This window comes from Lepisosteus oculatus, chromosome 9, assembly GCF_040954835.1.
Source record: "Lepisosteus oculatus isolate fLepOcu1 chromosome 9, fLepOcu1.hap2, whole genome shotgun sequence".
NCBI lineage: Eukaryota > Metazoa > Chordata > Actinopteri > Semionotiformes > Lepisosteidae > Lepisosteus > Lepisosteus oculatus.
Genome location: NC_090704.1, coordinates 30,218,786 through 30,236,123, shown reverse-complemented (window position 1 = coordinate 30,236,123; position 17,338 = coordinate 30,218,786). Strand labels below are relative to the sequence as shown.

The 17,338-nt window shown below is 43.2% G+C and overlaps 1 long non-coding RNA gene across 5 annotated transcripts; it reads left to right on the top strand.

Moving 5' to 3' along the window:
- The first annotated feature begins 1,556 nt into the window (after positions 1-1,556).
- Positions 1,557-7,413, top strand: LOC107078454 (uncharacterized). Of its 5 annotated transcripts, none has more exons than XR_001479387.2 (5): positions 1,557-2,719; positions 3,507-3,866; positions 5,643-5,672; positions 6,130-6,223; positions 7,092-7,413. It is a non-coding gene; the product is annotated as an uncharacterized lncRNA (long non-coding RNA). The 5 variants fall into 5 exon arrangements; XR_001479386.2 differs by having other exon boundaries at positions 5,643-5,845; XR_011190432.1 differs by having other exon boundaries at positions 3,507-3,840; positions 5,643-6,223.
- Positions 7,414-17,338: the final 9,925 nt, after the last annotated feature.

Genomic DNA, 17,338 nt, shown 5'->3' with positions numbered 1-17,338 from the left:
CAGGTTTCGGACCACCAGCTCCCCAGAAAAGCACAGACACTGAATGTCTGAACTTGTTGTTCCTCTCTTTCTGAGCAGGATCGCTCTTGCAACAACACATTACAGCAAGGTAAAAGTAACCTCTCTCATGACACCATCTCGCACTAAAGGCTACAGCCATCTCGCCTTGCTATTAGTGCGTAAAGAATCCAAAGCCAGGTGGACTCTCTTCCTCACCCACCCACTTTCTCGTGTTCACGCCTCATGTGAACTGTTAGCTTGGCCTGACTGGACTGAGCCTCAGGCCCTCATAACATCGCACCCAGGCCCTGCCCTCTCCAGACACTTCAGGTGTCTTCCTTCTGCAGAGAAGGGGGTGACAATTGAAAACAGCCAGGGGGCGACTGGGGAAGGTGTTCACTGACAGAAAGACAAAAACAAAACACCGCTCTCCAAACCCAGCTCAGCAAGACTGGTTTTCCTTTCAGGGCTTGACAGGCACCCCTCCAGGCTCCTCAAATCGGCCTACTGATGTCTCCCTCCTTCATCAGTTAATTTAAACATGCTGAAGTGCTTAGTCAACTGATGTTATTTTCCCAAACCCCCTCTCCTCCCACTAGCTCGGGAGTCTCTAGGGAATAGAAACTGCTCTCCGGATTCCTGTTGTAAAGCCGCTGGAGAGATAACATCTACAAGATTCGTTTTTTAAGAAGGAGACATTGATTTAGTGGCTACAAAGGTCCCTTTATTGTCTGTTTACTACAGAACAAAGGACACATCAGTCTCATAGAGGACAAACCAGCGAAGACACAAAGAAGCCGGTTCTCTGTCTGAACGCGTATGTAAAGCAACAGAAGTGCACAGCCCAGTGTTTTACGCTCTCTTATGCTGTGTAAAAGTATCCAGAAGAAGACTTCATGATTCAGGTCTCTTCCTTATGTATTTAGTGATTTAGACTGAGGATTATGATTTTAAAAGTCAATAGATTGCTATGATTGCATAACGTAGTTCAGTACCAAATAACGGCTACATATCTTATATTGTATGACAAAATCTAAAAGAACTAAATACCAGATAAGAACGTTCTGAGTAATAACTACGCGAAATAGAAGAGACAAACTTTGTTTGTTTTAAATATTGTTTACATTGCATCCTTCTTGTACAACTTCTCATTGCAGTAGAAATCTGTCAAGTTCTCGAGTCAGGCTCGGTCATCGGTCAACTTTTTTCAGCGTAGCCTTCAGGTCCTGCCCTGATTTTGTCAGCTCCTGATTTATTGCTTCCTTATCGTAGGCTGCAACAACCCGTCTCATCCATCTCTCTTCCCCCTCGGACACATCCATCCTGGTGTCTGGTGTGCCGGAGGGTTTGTTGGGATGTGGCCCTGATCCGCCATCCGTCTTCTCCACTTCCCTTTTTTTCCTCTTCTCCAGAAATGGTCGCTCCGCTAGGTTAGTTTCCCTTTTGTATCAGTTGTGGAGCAGGAGCAGGCTCCAAGGCACGGATCTGCTCTTTCTGGCTTCTCCGCAGACTTTTCTGTTGGAGTCGCTGTGGGAAGTGTCACAGCAGAGCCTCTCTCCAACTGCGGCTCGGGTCTCCTCAGGTCTTCCTTACAGTTGCTTTACCTTCTTCTTAATTTCTGACTTTTTGTGGGAATGTTGCACATACTTGAGATGTGACACATATCCATGTTACATTGAATTATATCCTGTGATTTGTTAGCCTTTTTTAGTTCAAAGTTTTAGTTCATATACTGGCAGCAGGGTGGGGGTGGGGAAAGATGTTTTGATTGAAGGAAGAAGGAAACGTCACAGACCAGTGGTGTTCCATTTTCTAATAGTGTGTGTTGTATGTGCTCACAGGGTCTGGTCATTCCATATGTCACAATACTATGGATATTAAGCGTCTTTATCTTTGGCAGTTAAACTATAACTGTTGCTAAATTAATTCATAAATAGACAATCTATCTACCTTCACATGGCTGGCACTGGAAAATGCTAAACTACAGGGAGACTTCTCGATGGTTATTAAAAGTATTTTCTGATTTCTGATTTATTTTTTATTTTCTTTATCTGTTGGGGGCACTTTTCTCTCAATTTGTAAAATTGTTATCGGATCTATGCACAAATGATTATGTCAAAGAGGGATAAAAAGGCTATGTTTATCTGACCTTTGCAGGCCACACTGGATCAAGGAGGCCGCCAAAGGAAAAGAACATTTTCTGAAATAGCTTATGACATGAAAAAACCTATTCAGACGTCATTGGCGATTTTGCTGTTAGGAAGCAGATTATAGAAACCCCTGGCAGGCTGCCTGTCTGAAGCAGGGACAGTATTGACAGGTAGACAACACCCAGTCTGCCCCGCCCCCCACACCCCTCACAGAAAGCGTCCTGCCTCCCTTTCAGAGCTCTCTCTGTGCCAGCCATTCAGCCCGGCGACCCCCGCAGGCACAGCAACACACTGGGGCCTTTGTTTACCTTGGGAACGGGCTGCCGGCGGGGCGGCTACAAAGGAAAGGGTCAGGAAGGGGAGGGGGAGGGGCGGCCTGGGAAAATCGCCAGCGTGGGATCGGTGACGGGGCTCGACTTCCTGAAGCCGTGTGTCTTCCGCGACTGCGGTCTGCACCAGACCCGCTGGCTACTCGACAGCCGGCAGCTCCTCCTTCTTCACACCCCCCAGACCACCCCAGCCTGCCAAGTCTCAGGAAACACAGACGTGCAGATCCCGGCAATTCAGCTGCAAGTCCGCTTTTTCCTTTAATATGCTGCTGAGCAATGGCTTCTTGTGCTAGTTAACCGTTTATATCAGTTTTAAAGCTTTCCTACCTTTTTTTAAAATAAAGTGAAGCAGACGATAAGGAGAGCACAGGAGCTGTTGCTATAGAAACGTTCCCCATGAACACAATAACAAAAAAGTAGCCTGTTAAAGGCAAACAAGTATACCTGAAAAAGTATAACAACTTTCCTTCAGGATCTGAGACACAAATGGAGCCAGGAATCTTAAAAACAAATTGTATTTCGACTGCTAAGCTTCTAATATGTTCTAGTTTAACATGTACTTAAAAACAGAAAAAGAAACAGTTTGGGTAATTTGGGGTAATTGGGATGTATAGACGAGTGTCCCAAGTTGTCTTTCAGAAACGGATTTTGAACAGGACTGGAGACATGGAACTCTCAACACTCCACACACAGGAACTAGCTTCATTTAAGAAATATAAATAATTTGGCAATATTTTCATAAAATATTTTTTAATTGATAGTAAATGTGTTATGTTAAAAATGTTGTGTATTAGCCAAGCAGTCAGCTGGTTCCTTTGAAACACTATCACACCTTCAACAAATAATGTTACATTAGCAACTATAGTAGGAAATACAAAAATCACTATGGCAGTAGGACTGAACACCGTGTGAGCCAGGAATAACAAAAGAGTAGAATTTGAGTCTCTGCTCTCTGCTCTGTGGTCTCTGGAGGGTGTAGCGCGTTTCAGATTTCCTTTAATGAGGGACTCTCGTGCGTATCCTGCAGGTAGGAACCCGCTCAGACGGAGAGAGAAAGAGTGTGTGTGAGCGAGAGGAAGAAATACCTAAGGCTTTGATGTCAGGCTGTCGTCTTGAGAAGCAGTGGTGTTTAGTCTGCACAGATCCCAGTGAGTCTAGGCGTGTCCTGGAAAAACCACAGCCCAGCATTCCGACAGCTCAGTCCTCTCCAGAAGAAAAAAACATTTGGCCTTCATGCTCTGACAGGGATGACACATGCTGCTTCCCTCCAGGCACTGGTGCACAGATGACATCAGAGTCGTCAGTACTGAACCTGTTCCTAGGATTAGGCCTTTTCAGAAGTCTGTTTAACGAGTGTGCAGGTGACTGCTGGGTGACCTTTCTTCAGGTATTTAATGTGAGCTTTGTGTGAAATGTTTCTGTTTCATTTCTCAGTCAGTATAGAATCTACATATCTTTTCCAAATTAGACACACCAGCTTGGAACTTCTATTTGATCGGCTGTTTAGCTCACTGCAGAAATACTGTAAATCAGCACCTGTATCAAGATCTTTTTGCACTGCAAGCCTGGAACTGTTCTTATGTTCATTTCTAACAGCAGCACTATCATGTTTAACAGAAGCTAGGGGTTGGCTCTACCTGACAACACAGTAAACGCACAGAAGCCCAACAGGCAGTAATTAGTTCTTCTCACACTGTGACTTGAAGCTCCTTCACTGCCTTCACATCACCCAGCCAGTGAACATCTCCATCTGTAAGCAGGAAAGTTCTTTCTTAGACCCAACCATCTGATGCATGGGCCTCAGATCGCCAAACATACACATTAAGATTCTCCGTGATGGTCTTTTTTCAGACTGACCTTTTCTTTTTAAACTGTGACTCTAGCTGAGAAAATGGGTATCTTACAGCAATGAGTTGCTGGAAGAGCTCACCCAGTTAAGAATCTCTGCCTGGAGGCGAAGATGTACCTCCAGTACAATTTTAAAGGGGCACAGGTCAGATTCCTAGCAAAGATACCAAGCCTGTGAGGCACATGTTCAACTTCCAGCACAGAATTCTAACTGAATGCGCTCCTCCAAGAAAAGCACAACGTCCTTTAAAAGGCAATGTCTACCGTCTTACAGTGGGGATCGCATGCTGTGAATTTTCCTAAATGAGGGTGAAAAAAACCGTCATGACTCACACAGTCAATAGATGTGCGTCTGATTCCTTACATGAATGATGCAAGGGAAGTCAAACATGTTTAAATCCCAGGATTAGGGGCAAATTAACACAAATGGAAATAAAGTGGAAGCAGCTAGCACTGTTTTTTCCACAGAGAGCTAAACAGGAGCAGTGCTATAAAGATGAAACTGTAGCAGCTGAAATACAGCTGTCATTCAGCAAAGCAGTAAGGAGATGGCCTTGGGCAAACCTCAGTGGGAAACCCAAATAATCTGTGCTGCAAATTCCTTTGCTTGACTGCAGCTTTTTGTCACAACAGGGGCGCTATTCTGTTGACAGTGTAGTTAGCCAATCATCTCTCTAAATGAACCACCTGCATCGTTTGCCAGAGTTGATAACATTTTTGCGTTATTCTACTCATTTCACTCAGTGATCTCCCTTATTTGTGTACAGTAGAAGCAGAATTCTATGGCAATCGCCTGCTGAAATCTGTAGCTTCACAGTTAGTCCTGACAGATCAGTAGTACAGAAACCCTTGAAAATGAGTCAATTGGATTCAACTAGAAAATGCACTGCATTAGCTGCTGCAACACCCCAAGCTAGCTGCTTGTATCTAGTTCACCTTATGCTGTTGTGATCACATGTTTATGAAGATTATGATCCTTTAGGAAAAAAAATGATAAATGGAAAGATAAGTTTCTTCCCCCCTCAACTAAGCTGCATTAATAAATGTCAAATGTAATACTAAAAGACTTTGAGAAAATTGTTCACGTTCATAAAATACGTATACTGTGATACTGTTTGCGTTTCTGACTCTACATTTGTATTGCAGTGTAACTTTAACAACCCTGTCATAACATACTGTAGTTGAGTGATTTATGGTTCAGTTTCTCTTATTACATCACTAGTTGAATCACAGCTGTGAGAGTTTTTGGCTTCTGTGACTATGACGAGTGACAGTCATGGGACACTGATTTTCTTTTTTCTTCCTTATTTCCCAGCATTGCTCCAAATATTTCAGATCCGCTCAGGTGAGAAAAGTCCCCCTCCTACTGCCTGCTGGTTTTGCTGGCAGTGAATGCCTGACTTTGAAAGACTGCCACCTGCCACCCTGCCCCCGCCTTCAGAAGGTGACGCCTTCAGCCAGAGTCTCAACAAGCCCAGGCACACCCTTGGGACTGCAGTCTCTACTTCAGTTCTCCTTGTGCGTCCTCGACAAACTGCCACATCTGCTTTGCAAGCAGGCGGCTCACAGGCTGCCCATGTAATTGCACTGGTATGAAAGAGCTGGTGCTTCTGATAGAAACCAGCGGCCTCCTAAATCTCAGCTCTGTAACAGGGAGCTGATGTCCTGTCAGCAAATGTTCTGTCCCTTTGAAGAGGGATTTTCTTAGTGTAATTTAAAAATAAAGAATGCACTACATGAATATGAAAAGGAAGACTCATACCCCAGTTACAGCAAAAAGTGACAAAAATCTCTTTAAGCAGGGATGTCCAGTTCTGCTCCTGTTACTGGTCCAATCACCGTTAAATCACCAGTTTATGAAGACATTGAACAATTCCAGAGTTCTCGCTTAAAGAGGTGAGTTGATAAATTAAATTATTTAAAGAACTACTAAATGCTCTTCAACCCTCAAGAACCAGAATTCTCACAATTGGACAGATTACTTCCTTGATCCATCAATACCTTCCGGTCTTACCAATCATGAGAAAAAAGTCAAAGATTTTAGGGTGTCCTGTGAAACTAACTGAACTGGCTTTCCGGGACCAGGATAAGAGATCCCAGCCTTAGAGAAAGGCTATTTTTGCAGATGTTTGTGCAATGCATTTAATTTATGATCATTTGTTTTCTTTTCAGTATTTCATTTAAGGATAATTGCAAGCTTTTATACACTAATTAGAAAATACATTAATTTTTGAGAAAGTGCTCACAGATATTCTCCTGTAATCGGACAACTACTGCATTGTAACTGTTGGAGAAGTAGCTGCAATGTCAAGGTTTCATATTCCTGGAGGGCCTGGTGTCTTTTGACGTTTGTTAAAAGTGCCTCTGTGTTTAACTCTAAGCAGTAGGAACAGGATCTTCCATTCTGAGTGGTCAAAAAGATTTTCTTAAAACACGTTTCTTTATTCTATGCTGTTATATGTGGATTTTTTGTGTCTTACAAACACATGCTCTAAAGTAAATGTAAAAATCCAAATTTGACATTAAAAAAGGAATCTAACCTAAAAGACCCAAAGTTTTCAATACAAAAACCCCCAAAACCTCAGGGCTGTCAGAGAGGCAAGGGAAGATGAAAACCAAACCTCAGACGCTGCTGTAATAGGTAGCAGAGTGGAGCTTTCGTCAATATTGCGAGTACTGTCTCGGGATCAGGGTTTGTGGGACAATAATGACTTGATAATTGGTATGTATTTGTCGCCCCATTAATCCTCTTTGTTTTATATAGTGGTACAGGAGGAAAGCAGCTCTTGTCTAATATCTGGGAGGACCCCTGCTGTCCAGGCTCACTGTACTCCTCCCAACATGGCAGACACTACTGACCCAGTGCAATCAGAAGAACAGTGAGAAACCAGAGGAGCCTCTGAGTCCATCTATCCTGCCTGCCTGTTCCTGGCTAATTGATCTAAGTTATCTCGTCATGCTGTTTCTCTCTGGAATCCAGGATGTCAGATTTGACAACATGTCTGTGTAGCTTGTTCCAGACTCCCACAACCCTTTCGGCAAATGGAGTGCCACCTGTTTTTGTTTATAAACTACATTTCCCTGTAGTTCTCACTGGTGTCCTTCGGTTCCTGCTCCACTCTTTATTCCAAAGAAATTCACTGGGCTGAATTTGTCTATGCCTTTGAGGGTTTTAATTCTTGGATTATGTCCATTCATTGTCTTCCCTGTTCAAGATTAAAAACAGAGGTTTAGTTCTATTCAAAACAAGTTCAGTTCCTTCTGCCTCTCAGTGTAGGACATTCCTTTAAACCCAGGAATGCATCTGGTTATTCTTTATTGGACTGATTCGAGAGCAGCATGATTTTTTGTATGTGGAGACTGAAATTAAAATAATAATTTAAATTATGCCTTGTTAGTGAATTATAAACTTTTAACATGATGCTCTTTGATTTAAATTCTACACTTTTAACTACAGTATATATCCTACCAATTTGTTTGTCCTTTTTATCGCTTTCCAACATTGTCTTAAATATTCAAATGAAAAACATTATTTTTCATTAGTAACTTCTTAATGTATCCAATTTTATATATAGCGGCTATCTCTGCTGCCTGTATATAACCCGCTGTACTTGAAATATTAGCTGTCAGGTGTTTACTTAACCTCAAATTTAGCCCAAGGTGTTTTGAATGTCTTTTGCAGCTTCTGGTGTTTTCTTATCCTCTGGAATCACCTATGAACTTGACCGGTTTTCTAATTATCCCAGAATCTAGATATGCATTTAGAAGAGCAGAGGTCCCTAATACAGATCCCTGTGGTACTCCATTGATTACATCAATTCAACATGAGCATTTGCTCATTAACTATACTCTCTTCTCTGTCCACTACCCAGTTCTCAATCTAAACACATGCTTTACCTAGAAAACCTGCTGTCAGCAATTTAAGAATGAATCTTTTTATGAGGAACAGTTCTGACATTCCAGAAGCTCAGTATTGCTCCATATATGGTTGATTCTACCCAAAACCATCACAGCGGCATCTGATTGTAAGATCGGGTCATTCTGCCTCATAGATGTCAGCTCAGGTCTACAACAGGCTTAAACTCCCCAGGCCCTCTATATCACCAAGAGTACTAAAACATCCATAAACTAAGCAAACAACTAATATTATTTACTCATCCTGTCTTGATTAATCCTGTGAATAGAGATTACCTGATAATATTAAAATACTTTTTTGTGTTTTGTGCGCTTAAGCCAAAATAAATAATTCAAGGTTAATGAAGAATTCTGTTGTGTCAGTGGCCTCCAAGATGTAGAGTGGGGATCCAAGAGATCACTTTTTTGGCATCAATTTCTTGCATTAGGAATTCATCTTTTCACATACCCCAGCTTGCTCTCCATAAGACACACAGGCAGAGAGAGAAGCTTGGGGTCAGAGTGCAGGGTCAGCCATTTATACAGTGCCCCTGGAGCAGGTGGGGTTAAGGGCCTTGCACAGGAGCCCAACGGAGTAGGATTCCTCTGCTGGCTACAGGATACGAACCGGCAACCTTCCAGGCACAGGCGTAGATCCTTAGCCACCGCACTGCTGATGGGTAAGCTGCTGTATAAATGTACTGCAGTTCCACAGAAGTTTGAGCCTCAGCCATGCTCTTAATCACACTACTGCACCTCTTTTAAAAAAATCTCACATATAACCAACAGGACTTAAGCTAAAAAAAAATATCCACTCACTGTGGGCCTGTCTGATGTATGATGTTTGCTAGTCATTTTCTCCTGTGTCTATTCATTATCGAGTGATAATCAATTAAGAGATGTTTAGTCAAAATTGCATCCATTTTCTAATCACTTCATCCACCTGGGGGGGGCAGAGCCCCCCCCTGCTAGCAACAGGCACAAGTCAGGATACATCCTGGACGGGATGCCGGTCTATTGCAGGGAACACACACCAGGACGAATTTTCCCGCAGGCTAAGACATACTATGAGGAATGTGGGAGGAAAACCACACCAACATGGGGAGAATGTACAAAGTCCTTGCAGATAGCAGCCCAGGTTCATAATTGAGCCTAGGGCCCCAACTCTACAAAGCAGAAATGCTAACCACTGCTCAACCATGCTGCCCTTTACTCAAAATGAAGGGAGCAAATGTATCATTACCAAGCTGAGGAGAGACTGCATGAAGTTCTTGTGCAGGAGGTGTTGGAAATAAAGCACTTCAACTAGCATATTTTGGAAACCAAGGATTCAGTGCCGAAACATTTTAAACCAGCCAGCAGATCAATTGCTGGCGCCGAGTAGCTGTAAAATCCAGGGCTCAGTTTAGGCATTCATATGAAGGAAAACAGAGCTTTCGCTGGCCAAATACCAAACTCTATTGATAACAAAAAACAGCAGACCAAAAAAGAAGAAGAAAAAGAATATAAGGGACACAACGCGAGCCTGCCTGCCTCAACCATCCACACCACACTTTTCCCTGGGTTAGAGATTAAATAAAACTTCACTCGCACCAAACAAATGACCACATACCAAATACTGAATATGTTAACGCAAATACATCTCGCAGCACTAATAGTTAAGGTGCAGTTAGAACGGGACCCCTCCAGGACCACTGTATTCATTGATTCCTTTCCATGTCACACTGTATGAAATAAAGAAAAGTTAAGATTCTGTATCAAAGGACTTTGGAAGCAATGATTTACCAAGAAAAACTACAAAGACAGGCTTTCGGTAAAAAAGGTCATATGTAGAAATGTTAAATAAAATGACATTTAATATATTTTAACTAAAGAAGCGAGATTGCAGATCTAAAATAAACTCTTTATTCAGTGAACGTTCACAGAACACTTCGGGCTGTTACTGTATATTTCTGCACATAATGGGTAGTGAGTTAAAACTCAAGCACCCAGCTGCAGTGACCACTCCGTCGTCTCGCATGGCTTGGAGTGTGACAGATGATCCTGGTGGTGAATTGATTCAAATAGCACCTGGTCATTGGTTACGCAGTGTACACTGGAAATGACTGGGTGGAGAAGAATGCTTTAGGAAAAGCCCTTTGTAAAATGATTAAAAATAACATAACATAAGGTAAAAAAGAACAGAAAGGATGGAAACACCAAGATATAGGGAAAGAAATTTTAATGGAAAATAAACTGAATAACAAAAATAGATTTCCAGCATCATAACAGCAAAAGCACTTGGGTGTTTATGTGGAATGGAAATGTAGACAGAATGTTTTCCTATAGGGTCAGAATTCCTATAGAATTTAAATCAAGGGTCATCAGGTTAAAATTCTGCAATGCACTAGTATGGACCTTGTTTAGAATATTGTGTACAATTTTAGTCATGATGCTAGCAAAACATATTGCTGCTCTGCTGTTCTGTAATCAGTTCAGAGATGAACAGGCAGACCCATTCCTGACAGGCTAAAAGAACTGAACTCTTTAAGTCTTGAACATTAAAGTCTCCCAATCCCCCAGGGACACTGATCAAGTCAATCCGGTGGATGTCTTAAGTCAACAGTGAAGATGAAAACACACAGGGTCAGTTATTCGGGGGGGGGGGTTCAATGAGTTTGCATCTGTCACTTTGTTAACTGCTTGGGGGGAGGTGGTGGGGATGAGTGGGACAAAGGTATTTTGGAATCTCTCACTTGACTCCCCGAACAGTGCCCCTGCAGTACAGTACGTATACAATATACACATCTCCTTTTCCATATAAAGCAAGTTTCAGTAGTGTATTCTATACAGATACAGGGGTCTACTCCGAACCATTATGGGACCCTGGACAGACAAGGGAATTGCTGTAGGACACAACGTCAAACTCAAGAGTTTCAGCACATTCTGTAAACATTTGTCACTTCACTGGAGTCCCTGAAATGGAGTTTGTTATTTTATTGTAAATTCTAATTAAGCATTGACTTCAAAGTTAAGCAGTAGCTTCTCCATGAGTATTTGGTCCTCAACGTATAGTAGCACGTAGTAGTACACAGCTGATAATTCCCTGATCTATTCCTTAATTACTGCGCATGCGAGTGCAACTGGGATCCGGGTCCTGAAATTCCGATTTTTGTTGAAGAATGTAATTGCATGAGAATCATTTCAGGGGGAAACAAAACAAGTAAGGAAATAAGTAAAATCACAAAGAAAAAGAAAAGCAAGACGACTGTGGTGAATATAGGCTGCTCTCCGGTGTCTGTTTGAGAGCGAGCCTGTTGCCATGGAGACAAAATAACCCTGGAACACCCGACAGCGTTGCCAAGTGCGAGTGAGGAATGGCCTAGCAACAACAATAACAACAAAGACAGCAACCCCTCGAAACACACAAACACCATTCCCGCAGTCAGGCTGCTTTGGCAATGAGACTCTCAAACAGTGGAGAGTCCAAGCCCTAGACAGGGGGTCTGGAGCTGAGAATAAAGTGCGCCTTTCCCAAGCCAAGTCTTTGAAGCTGATAGGAAGAAGTGTGAGGGGAATCGGCAGGGAATCTGTGGTGGTTACGCTGTGGGCCAGGGCCTCAAGCAGGGACGGGTGCTGGCGAGCTTCCTGCGCTGTTGTGCTGTCAAGAAAAGAGAGTCAGATTACAGATGTGTTATGAAAAAATAATCAGTTTTGAGGGGAGCATTGGTGGCAAAGTGAATTAACATCACAGCTCTTGAGCCCTGGGTTTGAGTTCAGCCAATAGAGCCCCCTGTGTGGAGTTTGCATGCTCCTGCCCTGTTTGATTGGGATGTCTCTGGTCTCCTCCAACCCTCTCAAGATAGGTTAGCTGGTGTCTGGCGTTGTGTGTGTGCTCCGTGATGGACTGGTGCCCCATCTTGTCTTGTGCCTAGTGCTTCCAAGTCAGGCTCCCGGCTGTCATGACCCTTTCCAAGAACAAAAGGTTCTCTGATCATGGGATTCATCCTCTGAAATTCAACTCCCAGATTTTGGACACCCGTTCTCAAATTCTTTCTTTTGTCCTCCTTTTACTCCTCTTTCCCTTACAGAGTCTCCAAAGCCAACATGTTCTTTTACCTTCTTCCTGTCTTATTTTCAGCACGCAATTGGCCTCTACATCCATTTGGCCAGAGGGGAACACAGCCATTTTCAATACAGCAGTTGTTGGGACCTGAAGAAGACCAGAAAGTACGTTACTCTTGTCTAATTTAGAAGCATGTGTCTTCATTAGAATAACAAGGACTCTCGGAGGATACTGCTGAACTATGCAAGTGCATAGTGTGGAGGAGCCCATCTGTTGCAGCTCTCTTTACCTCAGTATTTGAATGCAATTGTAGGACTCTATCAGCTGCTCTGCCAGCGTCTTGCTGCCTATCTTTTGTGTGTGCTAGGGACCACAGTGCATTCACGAGCCCTCAGGAAGACATTCAGTGCACAAAGAGCTCCTCTCCTTTTGTCCACCCCACAGCCTTGCACTGTCACTGAATGCTCTTGGTTTGAATGCTGCGGTCGTGAGGACCTTCTTGGAGGGCCGGCCTACTTCAGCAAACTAAACAGCCGCACCTGGGGCCGCAGAGGTGCCTGCTCCCTGGCGAAATACCGTCCAGCTGCTCAGCAACTGCGCCCCTGAAGCACCCACAGCAGAGACTGGCCTGAGTTCCCCTCGCTCCTGGCAGGAGCCCACTTCACAGATGGCCTAAGGAAGAACAAAGGAACCAACAAAGAGGGCAGGATCCATGACTGGAGCTGCCCCTCCACACTGCTATCATCAGCAGAAACAGCAGGCCATTTTGGATTAAAAGCAGCCTATGTACAGGGCAAGGGGATGGTGTGCTCATTCATCCACAGAACTGACGCAGCCTCAACCTGAGCACACTGTCCTTAGAGGCAGAACGTGATGATTTGGAACCGGATTTCGTAAAGCAGCTTCACGTCTGGAACAAAACCGCAAAATGTTGTCCTAAGAGGAAGGACTGCTGAACTGCGAATCAGCCAGCGAAGTGTTTGATCACTTTCAGATTCCACGCAATTGAAGCACTAAGGTCTGCATTTGCTGAGTACAGATTCGTGCAGGCAGGCAGGCCGTGCACGGCAGTGCAAACGGTCACTCATATCCTCATGCTTCCTAGACCTGGCAGTTGTGAGGCTTTAGAGCAAGTTTGCTGTAGACAGGTAAATGTGCAGGGCGAGCACTGCAATACACAGTATAGACAATAATCCGCTGACAGGCCACTGTGACTTCAAGCCCAACAGGTGACTAGAACTGAAAGTGAGCTGCCCTCTTCACATTGCAATAGGATTTAAAAAGCAGCAAAACTGGCTCTCATGATTAACATGGTCTATTATTCATGTTTAGGATTAGATGATGTTATTTCTAAATTTATTATATACTATATTCAGTCTGTATACTACTATATTACTAGGTGTTATGTCTATAAGTAAAGGGCCTAATTAACGTTCTGTTCTTCAGCTGCGATAGCGAAGCTGCGATAGCGAAGCTGTGGATACAAAATGAGTATTTCTCCTGAAACTGGAGTGTAGCTCACCAATCTCTAAATTTGCTCCACGGAAAATCTGCATTCCTACCATCAGGATTCTCGTAGTATTGTCTCCTGCTGCTTGCTATTCTCAACCATACTGTGATGCTCAGAATAGATTAACAGTTCCATCAGACACAACGGAGACAGTCAGCACCCAGCATTGCAAAGAACGTCTAACTTGAATCAGTCGAGGCCAGTTTTAGTAGGGTTCAAGGAAATTATTTTGCTAATCTTGGACCTATCGGAAGAGCTCAGTTTCCTCTTGAAATATTGGTGTCTAAAAAGGTCAGGAAAAGGCCAGATGGATTTTCTGAACCTTCAGCTCGTTTAAGCGCTAGAAAGGTTTTTCGAAACTGGTCCCTAGAAGCCTTTAGTGCACCTTAAGGAACAGTCCTGATTGTTTGTAACATCTTCCGGTGGTTGAGGAGAATTTGACCAAGCTGGCTCTCTAGTTCCTAGTTCACTCCTGAACCCAGCACTGGGAAGGTTCTCTGTCTTCATTAACGTCAAGCACTCAATTACACTGTCTGCCAAATGTTAACGAGACCTCTCTCTTCCGACAGGTTGCTGGCAGCTGAGTGGCAACAGCACCAAGGGTCTAAATGAGTGTGAAGCCACAAGCAGGGGCTGTAAATAAAGTCAACATGTTTGTTGAGCACATTGCTGACCTGAGTGCTCTCTGACACACAGCGGTAGTAATTCCATCACCTCCTACCAAGCACATCGCAGCCAATCAGCATTGCTCCGTCTGCCGTTCCTCCTGATGGCTTCTGGTGCTCCAGTCACATGCTAGCGCAGGCTCTCGCTATGCTGCGCCGCTCAGTGTCCACGATTTCCAACACTTTGTCTCCTGCACCACAAAGAAACATCATAGAATCAAATGTACTAATTTGATCACCTCTAGGCAATGACTTGTTTTCTTGCTAGCTGTGAAGATTAGGTTGCCATTTAGTATATTATGGAATGTGCAACTTATGGAAGGTGCAGATCTGTCTTACACAAGAAGCTATAACATGTCGTCTGTAAAAATAATCTTCAGATGAACATTTAATTATATTAAGTGCAAAATCACCCACCTCTGCAGGACTAGAAAGTCCATATTCTCATAAATGTGACAACAACCTGTATCCTTATAGCAAAATCAAATTTGATCGTACAGGTATCATTAGCAGGCACTGTAGCATTTAAGGTTGGGGGTAGGACACAGGCACACCTCTGAATGTTCACACAAGCACTAGCCTCACATATTCTAAAGACTAGGTCTATTAGCACAGTGTGTTTGAATGCTCTAAGAATTGGGTGAGTGACATCCCTGAGCAATTGCAGATTTTCTCAAAACAGTATTAGATTCACTTGGGTTCAGTTTGAGTGTCATAGCAAAGGGCGTGAATAATTATTATTTTGGTGTTTTCTTTTGACCTACGTGGAAAAACAAGTTCTAGGAAGTCTGTTCCATTTCATTACATTATAGAGTAATTTGTGTAGATCAGTGACAATGTATTTCCAGTTGAGTATGCCACATAACAAATTGTGAATATTTCCAAGGGGGAGAATAATTCCTGAAGGCACTATATAATATTTGCAGTATATATCTTGAAAGGAACAGCATTCAGGTTCATTATGTGCTTTTAAGAGCATGCAGGTATGTGGTATATAATGGTAAGAGATAATTAATGTTCCGTCCCATAATACATGGAGTTTGTAATGTATGTTCTGAAAGGATGACAGCAACCAAATACTCCTTCTTTTCCGCTCCTCTGACATGCAGTCCTCCAGGACCTGCCTTCCCAGAAAAGGCAGAAAAACCATAGTGAGCCACTCTGTTTTCCTGTTTCCTGTCTTTTTCCATTTGTCTTTGTAAACAACTCCTCCACCCTATATTAACCTGTGCAGCTCCTCCAAGGTTAACTTCTCTCTCTGTATGGGGGTCCTGACTGCCTCAGCCTATGGCCAGGGGACTGACGCTCAACAAAGCAGGTTAAGCCCAACAAAACATCTTATGCCTGACTCTACAATAACATTCCTAGATGTTTTTTTCTTCTTGGGGGATGATGTTACCTGTGAAGTATAACCTTTTCAACATGCATACGGGATCAATAATATTGTTAAGGAGAAGTGCCAGCGCTTTGCACAAGCCCACAGAAAGGCTTCAGGTGCACAGAGAGCTCAGATCAGTGAAGTGTCTGCTGTTTAGAGCTGAGGGCACCCCCCCAGGGGTACTGTGAGCAACTGGCCTGGCTGCTGTCACCTCTCTGCAGCACCAGATATCCTAGACGGGCTGTGGGGAGACGCATTGGTAATGCATTCACACATTTGAGCACCTACTGTAAGCCACATAAGAAAATAACATGTATATAAAAGGATATTTTCCAAATTCAGTACTTTAAGTTTTAATATCTGTAGATTTTTCAGAAAACAAGAACAATCAGAGCTTTAAGAAAAAATTGCTGTTAATTTTGCTTAGCAAAACCAGCTGTAGAATGAACAGATCAATAAATAGATCAATTGATGAATGAGCAGATACATAAGCAGGATGGACTGCAGTGTACAAATAAATGATTTATTTCAGAATGTTTCTGACAAAGGGGGCAAGGTGGTGCCGTGGTTCACATTGCTGCCTTGCAGCACCGGGTTCAATTCCTGGGGTGGTATCTGTGTGGAGTTTGTATGTTCTCCCAGAGTGGGTGTCCTTGGGGTGCTCCAGTTTCCTCCCGCAGTCCAAAGACATGCTGGTAGGATAACTGGCCTGTGTAACACTGACTCTGGTGTGAGTGTGTGTGTTTGTGTCTGTGTGTGCCCTATGAAGGATTGGCATCCTCTCCAGGGTATATCCTGCCTTGTGCCTTTTGTTTGCCAGGATAGACTCTGACTCCCCTCTAGCCCTGTTCTGGATAAAGCAGTTAAATGTCCCTATTCAGTTCTGAACAAATGCGTTTTGAACCCTGCCTTGTGTACAACATAAAACCGTCCTTTTCATTGTTTATGGAAAGAGATTGTACGCTTTTCATTTCTAAGGATAACTAAAATCACCCTTAAAAAGGTTGTGTCAACGGTTTGAAATGCTTGCCTGAAAGCCACAGACCAGAGACCAGTGCACAGAAGAGAAAGGGTTCAGTCGTCTCAGACTCTCCAGTCTGCTGTGCTGTGATCAAAACCTGTTCAATTCAGATTCATGCTGCAGGAAAAAGTCCTGTTGCAGGAAAAGGTCTTGTGGAGTCCACTTTGACTAGTGGACCACATGGAAAAACACAATGTAATTAGACTGGTCATTAGTTTCCAAGGAGTGGAGTGGCAGGGGACCTGAGTAAACCCCTCTCTGTAAGGTGTACAGCAATGCCAGGAGCATGGCAGATCTACACACGTATAAGAAGACAGGAGTTCATTCTCTGCTGTACTCTCTCTGAAGAGAAGCAAGTTGAAAGAGCTTTATTGGCATGACCCCTTAATTATTGTGTTCCCGAACCAATAACAATTCGTAAACCTTTACAAACATTTTGGAAAATGACATTATTGAGTGGCTTATTCTCAGTCCCTTGGCTGTGACACTAGATCACAT